Source organism: Silene latifolia, chromosome 11 (assembly GCF_048544455.1).
Source record: "Silene latifolia isolate original U9 population chromosome 11, ASM4854445v1, whole genome shotgun sequence".
NCBI classification, from domain to species: domain Eukaryota; kingdom Viridiplantae; phylum Streptophyta; class Magnoliopsida; order Caryophyllales; family Caryophyllaceae; genus Silene; species Silene latifolia.
The window spans coordinates 22735469-22745688 of record NC_133536.1 but is presented as its reverse complement, the minus strand read 5'-3'; positions in this window follow the sequence as shown (position 1 = coordinate 22745688).

Sequence of the window (10220 nt, the reverse complement as noted above, 5' to 3'; positions counted from 1 at the left end):
CTCCTTAATTTTACAAGACTCGTTATGCTTATGTAAATGAATATGTTTAAATATGAGTTATGTAACTTGTTTGATGACAAAAATCTGATTAGAAATACTAGACTGCTAAATTATTAACAATGGCATGAAATATACATATGCGCTAGTTATTTACTCAATCAGTTGGATTTGTATGTTAAAAAAATTCATGATAACAAGTGATTTAGTGTTGTGCTATTTTTCTCACCTAGAAATATGATTAGGAAATATAATTATATAATATCTTAATTGGCTACATTTATTTACGGCCATGTGACTTATGTTTCGATATGTTATCTTATGAGTTTTGCACTTACTTTATTAATTAGTACGTAGTCTTTTGAGATGTTAACGTTAAATGAGTAAAAGCATATTAACCATTAGCCACTAGCCTAAAAGAATTATACCTTTTCTCTTTAAATATAACTAAGACTTAAATTGATTTCATTAAATATTAAAGCTTAATAACAATCCTTTTAAAGATTAGAAAATCAGAAGTATTCGATAATGTTTTCAAAAACAAAATGGTTTACGTGATTTAAACGTTTCTCCAAATTTCAAGGAAAGTTACTAATAACTAAGCAACTTAATTCATATCTTCTATGAAAAGTTTTACACCTGTAGTTGGTAAAAATATTTGAAATGATTTAATAGTATTTTCAAAAGATTTACATAAAGTGTTTATTAAGTAACCACCCTTTTTACTAAAATGAGGATGGAATAAACTCATGTAATACAGAATATAAACTTAAGCTTATTATAGTAAAAATCTAAATGCCTTTCATCGAATAAAGAATTTAGAAATAATAAATTCCAAATAAGATTTGCCAAATCTTAAAGATTTCAGAAAAGATAAATCAAGATGAATTTATGCGTGTTTACGTTTCTTATTCAAAAACTTCTAGCACTCTGGGACATGTCCCTTGAATGGGACCGCTGAAACCAGTATATCAGTAAACGGTAACCTGGCTATGCCTCTTAAATGAGACCTCTGAGCCATGGTATCTCTTCCTGTCTACTTGGGTATGCCCCTTGAATAGGACCTCTGAGCCAAGTACCGTTGTATTGTTGATATGTTGGGATGGTCCGCATATCGACGTATCATCGTCTCTATGAGACACCTGTGATTCTTTCGTGTTACATGTTGGGCGCTACCTTGGTAAGGTTTAGGGATCGACGTGATGGAAGAATGCTTAGAGAGCTTATGCTATACAAGTACGGACAGCACATCCCGAAGCTGCGAGTGGAGGGATTGTCGTTAGGATAGTAGTCGACCAGCTGCCACTGAGGAGTTGCGTGTTCCAAGAAGTTGTGGAGTGGGTATATGCGCATATATTGACAGAAGCTTGATCAGCTTTACTACCTTTCAGATATCTTGGCAATTATTAATTCACGGTTGCGATCGTGTGTAGACCTTGACGGTTGCGATTGTCTTGGTGCCTCGAAGTGTATGGGACATGTCACTTAAATGGGACCTTTGAGACCATCAATTAGAAGTCTGTTCTTCCCCACGATTCTGGTTGTTAAACCAAGTCAATTTAGTTGTCCGGTCCTACTGAGCACTAGGGGTGAGATATAAACCTCCTAGAATCGGTATGATTGGCGGCATTGATGTTCACATTCGTACTTAAGGTGAGATGCAAGCCGTGAGTATGCGTGTGACATTAGTAGTCACGCCCCGTGCTTATTTGTTAAGATAACAAATGTTTTTTTTAAAAAAGAAAGGACTACAATTTTTACTCACTTGGTGCATGTTAGACTTACCGATGAAATTGTTATATGGTGAATAATGTTACTACATGATAAAGGAAGATCAAGGTAATAATGTCACATGTTTGATGATTGGGACTTGTTGTGCTCACATGTGCTTAACTTGTATTCACCTTCTATAAGTGTTGTTGTATTACTAAAATGGTTTCTTAATATCTTTGAGTAATACTGTCGTACCATTTGAATATCAAGAATGTTGTGATCAGAGAATTTATGTGATGTATGCTTTATGTGATTCTTATTTATGCATTTCATTTCCGTTCGTATGCCTGCTTTTGAATGATTAAGGCGATGATAAGAGAATGGTTAGGTTACTGTCGCTCAACGACTTTTGTTTAAATGTTTTTCAGGTACCAAAAACGAGTTAGATGGAGACACCCTTACAGGGTATTCTGGGTTATGAGAGGAGCTTTCAATGTTGGTTTAATTTGTAATTAAATCTCTCGACTAAATTATTTAAGTCATGTGTAAGTGATCCACTCCGATCTGGATTCATTTTTATAGCAATGGCTTAGTTTCTTTCCGCTTTTATCTCTTAATTAAGTCATTAAAAATCCGGGGTGTTACAATAGCGGACCGGAAGGACCTTTTCACTACCCTGCAGACCGAATTTGCATTGACCTAAGACCCTAGACTAGACTTCTTGAGAATCATGGTGAACCGTCTGTCTTAGCTGTTTCTCTCTACTTGGTAAACTCGTCAAATTTCTTCTTTATTTCTCTTTTCTTTCTTTCTCTTTTAATCTCCGTAGATTAGAACAAATCTTTAAGACCCCCAAGAAACAGTTACTCAGACGGACTTAGTTTAGCATACATTTTTCCATCTCCCTGTGGAGATCGACCCTACTTCCACTAGCTTCTGTTAGTTGTTTTAGGTATTTATTTTTGGTACTAAACGACAGTATCAACAGACAACGCGGGATCAAATCCAAGATGCTACATGCTTTTTTGTTCGAAAAAAACTACAGTTACACTCAGTGTATAAAATCTTCTAGGATTCTATACACTGCGACTCTACGAGTAACATAATGCCATGTGGCGGTGATGGGGTATGAGATAGAATTTTTCAAGTTTATTTTGTTATAATTTTGGGAGTCTAAATTTAAAAAAAAAAAAAATTAAAATTTGAAAATTTCCCAAATTATTATTCTTGTCTGTATATTGTAAATCTTTTAAATCTTTTAAATCTTGGTAAGTTATTATTTTGCAATTCTTTCATGTTTTATGTTTTTCATCTAATAACAAAGTGCATCCCTACCAATCAAGGAATCACTACCACTACAATGTTTTTTAGTTCGGTTTAATTAATGAATTAAAGGTTTTTTTAAAACTAAAGTAACCGTGTAAATTTTTGATAACAAATTGTTAGTATTAAAAATTTAGAAAATATGGATAAAGATTATGTTAATATATAAAAAAATTTAGTTCAGTTCAATGTTTTCGACAGTAAAAAAATTTAGAAAATATGGATAAACTTTTGCATTCGTCATCTATTGTTTTCGACAGTCAATAATGAGGTATGTTCATTTCAATCAACAATCCCCTACAACGGCAAAAAAAAAGAAATTAAGAGAAAATTTGAGGTAATAAAGGCAACGGGGATTTAACGTTTAGATGTAGGTGTCTTGTGGACTTTAACCAACATCTAGTGACATACAAATTTTCTCAAAGCGACATTTTGGTGGACTAGGCCTTTAGCCTTTAGATGGAGTTGGTAAGAGAATTTTTGCACACTTGTTTAATCCCAAATTAGGGTTAGAACTCACATAATCAATGAACTCATCATGAACTTTAAGGTTAGGAACAAATGTTACTTGAACTTGTCATGTGTCCTTCACATAATTCCTGGTTATTTAATTAATGCCTCTAGAGGTCCAAAACCTGAAGGGCCTTTTGGGGTTAGGGCGAGAAATATCCACATCCACATAGGTGAGTTCAGCAGGTTTGATTGTCGCAAACCATCCATAAGGACTATAAACTCATTAAGAGCTATTGCTCAACCTTCCTCAATGACAATAAATCCATAAGTACAATAAATGTACATAAAAAAAATATCACATCACTTTATTAAATAGGAATGGTAGTAGTACTACATCTCGAGTTTCTTGTGACTTAGTTTAACCCGTTGAACTTAGATGAACTAAGATGTGTTTCCATCACAATTCGCCCCTTTACAGGTTTTAAACCTATTCCAAGTGCTGACTCCAGCACTAACTTTTTACAAAGGCCTTTGATGAAAGGATCCGCAATATTCCTCTCTGAACATACATATTCCAATGATATCACATTGTCTTTGATCATATTTCTCACAATTCCATGCCTTTTCTTTTCATTATAGGCTTGATTGTTGGCTACTCGTATAGCAGCTTGTGAATCGCAGTGCATGGATACTGATGGAGTCGGTTTCCCCCACAATGGAATATCTGCCAAAAGACTTCTCAGCCATTCAGCTTCCTCTCCTGCCAAATCTAAAGTAATGAATTCAGATTCCATGGTTGATTTAGCAAGACATGTTTATTTACATGACTTCCAATATATGGCTCTAGAGGCTATAGTAAAAATGTAACTGCTAGTATAGTGAATATCATCATTTCCCGACACCCAATTAGCATCACAATACCCTTCCAGGACATTAGGTGTCTTTGAATAGTGTAAACCCCAATCCATTGTACCTTTCAAGTATCTCAGTAAACGAATAAAGGCAGTCTAGTGGTCCTTACCAGGATTGTGAGTATCTCGACTCAGTCTACTAACGGTATATGCAATGTCATGTCTAGTACAATTCATCAAAAACATTACACTACCAATAATTTTAGCATATTCCTATTGAGATACACTATTACCTGGAATTTTGCACAAATGGACATCTGAATCATAAGGTGTATGCAAAGGCGTGCTTTCAAACTGATTAAACTTTCTTAAAATCTTCTCAACATAATGAGACTGACTGAAGTACATACCTGTAGGAGTCCTTATAACCTTGATCCTAAGAATTACATCAGCCTTCTCCAAGTCTTTCATGTCAAAACGAGAATTTAAGAACTTTTTGGCAGTGTTGACAACATCCATATTTGTAACAAAAATAAGCATGTCGTACACATATAAACATATAATAACGCAGCCATTTCCGTCATGCTTAGAATATACACATGCATCTGAATCATTTACCATGAACCATCAAATGTTAGTGTTTTATGAAATTTATCATACCATTTTTTTGGTGCCTGTTTTAAACCATATAAATATTGAATGAGTTTAAACACTTTGTCATCCTGTCTGGGAACCACGCATCCCTCAGGTTGACTCATGTAAATTTCTTAATGTAAGTCATCATTTAAAAAGGCAGTTTTAACATCCATTTGATGATGAACAAAAAGGTTATGAATAGATATACGTGCGATCAAAGCCTAATGGTAGGCACTTTTGTAACTGGTGAATAAGTATAAAAGAAATCAATACCTTTGGTTTGACGATTTCCACAAACTACCAACTTGGCTTTATACTTATCGATAGAACGATCAGATTTCATTTTCTTCTTAAACACCCATTTGTTGCTCAAAGGTTTGCAACCTCCAGGCAATTCGGTCAGAATCCAGGTATTGTTACTCATGATAGAGTCAATTTCGCTATTAATGGTCTCTAACCTGAAAGTAGAGTCGATAGATTTTATGGCTTCCTTATAATTTCCGGGGTCCTCTTCGAGTACATAGGCACATACCTCATGTTCACTCAAAGATCCATGTTGTGCGAGCCATGTAGTAGCGAAATTTGGTCCAAAACTAGTTGGAGTTACCACGCGTTTACCTCTTCTAGGTTCCGCATGTTTATCTGCAATATCAGAATTATCTGCACGACCGATAAAAATTCCATCCACGGTTTTAGGTCCAATTTTAGTCCTTTGGATATTTGGAATCCCAATTTTCCCCAAGCACTCTCACACTTTGAGATAGTTCAGGTTAGGTATATATCCTTTCCATAATTCATAAGGGGTCTTACCAATTTTCTTGTGAGGCACACGATTAAAGACATGACATGCGTATAAAATAGCTTCACCCCAAAAGTTATTAGGCATGCCTGAACTGATCAGCATGGCCTTCATCATATTTTTAAGAGATCGGTTTTTCCTTTCGGCAACACCATTTTGTTGAGGTGAAAAAGGAGTAGTATACTCATGAATAATTGATGTGTTCATTTTATATATACTTTTACTCCTCATTTTAGCTCGGTTTTTATAGCATATCATACTTTAATTAGTATTTTTGTGAGCTAATCTTGTGTTCTAGGTGTATTACTCGTATTTGTTACATTTTTTAGGAATCTAAGCGATCGAAAGCTTTTTCCCGTCATTTTAGCAAACATCGGAATTTGCAAGGCTAAGTAGAGGCAAGCTTAATCATGCATGGCTTCCCTTACTTCTTAGACAAATGAAACTACTCTAACATGATGAAAATATAAACTAAACTAATGACAAATGAAATGAGGAACATAATAAAAATATGAATAGGATTACCTTGCAATGGAAATGGAACTTGGAAGAACAATACTTGAAATGTAAATTGTTAATGAACTTGAATGGAAATTATATTGAAATGCTTAAGGTAAAATGCTTGTAACATAAAACTAAAAGTAATTCTAATCTAAACTAAACTAAACTAAAGACTAAACTAACCTAAGACTTATAGAGAATATTATGTGAAAAAAATGTATATAGAATGGTGTGTCAAGGTGTATAAAGGTGTGTTGATCAACACCCTTTATATAAGAATAAAGGAGTAAAATTTGCAAAGAAATCCGAAATGGCATCCTAAGCACACTCTTAATTTTCCTTCAATTCTTGAGTAATTGCCAAGAGAATCCCATGTTGGCCATTAGCTCCTTCTTAAATACCCGGTTAATTGCACAATTAGCATCCAAAGAGTATACTAAGATGAGCATCCAAGGCATTCTCCTATCTTCTCTACTTGGGTTTTAACACTTGATTTTATACTTGGGCTCATTTCTTCATTTTTCTACTAACATAAGTTAGTGTCATTTTTGCTTGGACCAACACTCCTTATAAATTGTCATGCCATGATCAAACTTGCCTCTACTTAGCCTTGAAAATTCCGATGTTTGCTAAGATGATGGGAAAAAACTTCCGATCGCTTAGATTCCTACAAAATATAACAAATACGAGCAATACACCTAGAACACAAGATTAGCTCACAAATGTACTAATTAAAGTATGATATGCAATAAAAATCGAGCTAAAAATAGGGGTAAAAGTATATATAAAATGAACACATCAATAATATCGTTAAGCTCACACTATATTTTTAGAGGATTACATTCACATCCTCCACCTCTATCAGATCGAACTCTTTTGATTTTCCGATCTAACTGATTTTCAACTTTAGTTTTAAAGATCACAAATTTATCCTCGGCTTCTTCTTTAGTGCTTAACAGATAAACTCTAGTATATCTAGAAAAATCATCGACAAAAGTGATATAGTAATGCTTACCTCCTCTACTCATGGTGGATTTGAAATTATCCAAGTCAGAGTGAATCAGCTCAAGGAGAGAGCTAGAGCGATCAACGCATTTGTTGAAAGTTGTATTTGCATGTTTTGACTCAACCCATACCTCACATTTGTCGAAACAGGTGCTACTGAACTGATAAGTCCATTTTATATAGAGTTGAACTCCTTATGTTAGCTCGATTTTATAGTATTATTGCACTTTTATTAGTGTATTTGTGAGCTAATCTCGTGTTCTAGGTGTTTTGCGTGTATTAGTTACATTTTGTAGGAATTAGAGCTTTTGTAGTTTTTTCGTTAAAATAGAAAACATCGGAGTTCACGAGGCTATAGAAAGCAAGTTATGACCATGCAAAAGTGTTTCAGAAAGTATATGTGCATTTTGGGAAGAAATGGAAATCCCGAGCTCCAAACCAACTTGGGTTGGTGCAAGAATATTCAAGCCCAAATAAAGTCCAAGAAGGTAAATGGATTTGCATGAGCTTTGAATTCTACTTTGGATGCCAAATGAAGCTCTTAAGATACCCCGGTCCATTAATCACGCAAACATTGGATTCCAGATTACCATAAAGCAAGAAATTAAGACGGAATTAAGAAGAATAATGAGAAACCACATGGCTGATGATATGAAAAATGCATGATGTATGTAGTGTCTTGTTTCTTATCACCAACAAAATTTTTACCCAATTTAGTAGTATAAATCGGGGTCGAACCACAAGGATGGAGGGGTTTCTACTTAGTCTAATGCGAGTCTAGTCTAGTTTAGAGAATGAAGGGAGTTGAATCAAACTTAAACTACTAGATATAAACTAAGACAATCAATTGAGATGAAGTGTAAACGATTGATTTAAAGACTAGGAATTTCGGGTTCATCTAAATGGATTAAGGACAAACATGGTGATTTAATGGGCCAATTATAAGGGTTAACCTAAGAAAAAGAATCAATGTGTTGACCTTCCTAAAGGTGGTACCCAACTTTCATTAAGCATCAATACTTCTCCTAAACATACAACAAGACCCTCCATAAACTTTTTTTCATAGGGGAATTAAGCAAATAATGAACAAAGGCATGTGCTTTTACTCATACAATTCATCAAACACCTTGTGTGCATGGATAAGAAGGCTAAACAACTCACCAAAGACCCAAATATTAATCAACCAATCATACCCGTTAAACCCATTTAGACTCCCCCTAAACCCTAGGAGGATTTCTACTCACACATATTCAAATGATTCATACAAATAATTGGAGAAAGACAAGTAATCAAAATAGAAGACATGGTATAAATTTCAACAATGATCATAAAAGGCAACTTGAAATGTAAACTATTGATTAAACAAAGTAAATAAGAAGAGAAATATACCAAAAATAAGGAAAGATGGTTGATTTGATTGAATTGATGAAGAAATCCTTCAATATCTCTCAATTACAACCCAATAACCAAATGTAAACAATTGATAATAACTCCTACTAAGCTTATTTTACTAATTTGATTAAGGAAGTATTAGTATTTTGATTAAGGAAAGATTGCATAAATTAAAGGAAAGTTTCAGATCTAGGGTTGTGTGTCGAAAATGAATAAGGATGGGGGTATTTATAGTTTTACAAATATTTAGGTTAAAAATTACTAGGAAATTAAAAATGCGGGGAGAAGGAGTCTAAGCCGGCCGGCCGGCCGCCGGTCTTGGATCGGCACAAAACCTACTGTAACTTTAAGCCAAAATTGAGTTGTCAGGTATGCTGAGCCGGTCAACCGGCTGCCGGCCCTGAACCGGCTGTCAGGAGGGACTCTCAGCCGGTCGGCAGGCAGGCTGACCGGCTGCCGGCCGACCGGTTGGGAGCCCTTTTCGCCTTTCTTCAATCTTTTTTCCCATACTTGTCCCGTGATGTTCTTAGCTAGCTTCTTTAGTCCTCTTGGGTCCCAAACCTGCATGAAAAGATATAAACTCATAGTGCGGGACTAAAACTACAAAATGCAAGCTAAAGAGGTCAAAACCGTCTAAATTTAGGACAAAATGCATAGGGAAGAAGGGGGAAAGCGAGGCCAAATTACCACTCATCAACGGCCCCGATCGGGGTTACCTTGTTTCACCCTATTTCTATTACTCTCTTGGTCCTATATAAAGGGTGTTACATTCCGTCATTTGTACACAATAATTTCCATTACGTTCTAGTTCACAAAATCCTCTAAATTTCAGATTAGTTTTAGTTATTAGGTTAGGTTTAGATTAGTTTAGTTTTTATTCATGTTGTTTACATTTCCTTTACACATTTCAAGTTATAATTCAATTTCCATTACAAGTTATTTACATTTCATTCCTTGTTCATCATTTGCAAGTTCTTCTATTATCAAGGTAATTTCATTTCATGCATTACTTTTATTATTAATTTGTCATTAGATAACATACATCATGCCCGAGTAATTTCCTTAGTCTAGGGATTAAGGAAGCCATGCTAAATAACTAAAGGCAATTGTTAAAATGAGATGTCACGATATCAAATAAAATTATTTCTATAACATGTTTGCATTATATTGTTTAATCTTTGGTTATTGGCGGTAATCGTGGATTAAGTTTGTTAATTCATTCTATAAGTCGAGAGACACAAAATTGAATTAGACGAAGCATGTGTAGTAGGACAACTCAGTTGTAATACTACAGTTTTCTATGTTTATGAGTACTCTATCGAGTGGGGCTTACTCTGTCGAGTAAGTATATTTTTATACGAAATAGTAGCTGACCTGATGGGTACTCGATCGAGTACGAGTGACACTCGATCGAGTAAAGGGGACTCGATCGAGTAAGTCACTTACTCGATCGAGTAAGTGAGTCTTACGAGTTATTTTAGCCGGGATTCGTTAATTACGCGTGATTAATATAAAAGGTTTTTGTCATTCTTCCTAATCACTTTTCCACC